Consider the following 2,462-nt stretch of genomic DNA (forward strand, 5'->3'; position numbering starts at 1 on the left):
CTTATTTTTTTGCACTAAATTCTCTCATGATAGATAATTTTTCCTGGTAATTGAGGCATTTTAGAATGACTTGGCGGGGTCTTGCCTTCATGTAATCCAGTTGTCTTTCAGGGCCCAGGCGATGTGCCCTTTCCAGATCCACATGTAGTCGGTCTGGGGAGATGCCCAGCAGCTTTGGGAATGCAACCCTGTGAATTCTAGGAGGTCTTTGTCTTTAATGGATTCCGGCACCCCAACGATGCACAAGTTATTTCCTACTCCGATTCTCTAGGTCCTCTATGCGATCATGAAGATACTGATTTTCTTTCAGCAGATATTTCATAGAGCCCTCTGACTCGTGCTGTTTATCCTCCACCTCAGAGATTCGTTGTTCAGCAGACGTGAGTCTAGATGAAAACTGCCTGACTTCGCTGGTCAGAGTGTCTACACCAGCTTGTAGGGAGTCCATTTTAGGTAAAAAGAATGCTTTAAGTTCTTGTAACAGGTTAAAACTTTCTCCTGCAGACTAAGTTTCGGTTTCAATTTGAGGTTGTGTGGCCGATTGAATTTCAGCGATTTGGCGCTGTTTTCTTTCAATTCCCTTGTTTTTATGACTCATGATGTCTGATTTTGGAGAGGACAGTCTCTGAAAATATTTATCTACTTTCATAGGATTATCGTTACTTTTTTCCCTTATCATGCAGTTGTAATTTATTGTAAGGGTCACTAGATGGCGCTGCAGGCCCAGGAGTGGAAAAACAAATAACTGTTGCGAACAGAAGTTAGGAAAGTTCCAGCCTGTATAGGCAATGCTGTTAAATAAGAGCCCTTGAAATGCACTCTGGTCATACAGGATAATAACCACTAAGGTATCTTGGGCCACAGTAAATATTTCTTTTAAAGGGACACTGTACCCAAATTTTTTCTTTCGTGATTCAGATTGAGCATGACATTTTAAGCATCTTTCTAATTTACTCCTTTTATCAATTTTTCTTCATTCTCTTTGTATCTTTATTTGAAATGCAAGAATGTAAGTTTAGATGCTGGCCCATTTTTGTTGAACAACCTGGGTCCTTGCTGATTGGTGGATAAATTCATTCACCAATAAAAAAGTTGCTGTCCAGAGCACTGAACCCAAAACAAGCTTAGATGCCTTCTTTTTCAAATAAAGATAGCAAGATAACGAAGAAAAATTGATAATAGGAGTAAGTTAGAAAGTTGCTTAAAATTGCATGCTCTTTCTGAATTACAAAAGAAAAATTTTGGGTACAGTGTCCCTTTAAGTGTGAAAAGACAGTTATTAAAGCCCTCTTCAATGCAGTGTGTTGTCTAGGGATTTATGTCTTTGAACTTCAAATGTTGTAATGCATTAGGTCTTGCACAGGTTAAATAAAGCAGTAAAAGTGTTTATTCAGCCTTCTAGAAGTAAAACAACTTTTAGCCTGTGTTAATGAATGTGAGGCCTCACTGTACAACCTGTACAGTATATCCCGTGGTTGTACTTATATTACTGGCACAAACTGTTTGTCTGGTTGGGGTAGGTGTATGCAAGGTTTATATACCTCCAGTCTGCCTCATCCCATAAACAACTGCTAATAACCCAGGTCAGTGAAGTTGCTGGAAGCGCTAGGAGTCAGCTTTTACTCATGCTTTTGTTGTGCTGAATGGTGGGGCCATATTTCAAGATGGCACTCTCACGTCCCTTCTCCTCCTCTCACTCCGAGGGTAATGGCCGCGGTTAGTGCCTCTTGTGGCAATTATCTAGGCGGTGGTAAACTTATTTATTCATGCAGCTATGCTGCAGTACTCCCGTAGCCTCAGCCGAGGCACAGGCCGTGGAGAGGTCCGCCAGGGCCGCCTTCCAAGTTGGCCCCTATTTGCGCTTCTTCTTCCACTCTCCTCCCGAGGACCAGGACTGGTGCAAATGTCCTGCGTGCACAGCATTCAGCCAGAAGGTGCTTGCGGTGACAACGACCGCTTGTCTGGCAAGAAAAAAGCATGGGACGGCAGATAAAGCAGAGAAAATGTGTTTGTATTGAGTAAGATACAGAGCTCCGCTCTGTTGCTGCCTCCCTGTCACCCTTCCCACCGCAAGTCATGAACTTATTTTTTTACTTTATAAAGGCTTGCCATTTCCAACACACTTGTCCGGTAAGGCCCAAAAAGGAGATTAAAGAAGGTAACCTGCAACTATGTATCTCAATATCTCCTCTATTCCTGTTGCTTTTTAGTCATCTGTTGCCATTTCCTTACAGGGGCTTACATATACATATATTGGCAAAAATGCTTCTAGTAAATGTTATCACTGTTTTAGGGTTAACATTTTTCTCTGCACGTGCATGTGAAGCATAGCTAGATATTCTTAGTGCACTCCCATTTTAAATACTGCAGATGCTCAGAGCACCAGTGGGGCTTGTATTATGTCAGCAATTAACAAATTGAGTCATTACCAGATGATGCAAGCACCTAAGGCTCTCTGAGCA

Source organism: Bombina bombina, chromosome 7, assembly GCF_027579735.1.
Source record: "Bombina bombina isolate aBomBom1 chromosome 7, aBomBom1.pri, whole genome shotgun sequence".
Lineage (NCBI taxonomy): Eukaryota > Metazoa > Chordata > Amphibia > Anura > Bombinatoridae > Bombina > Bombina bombina.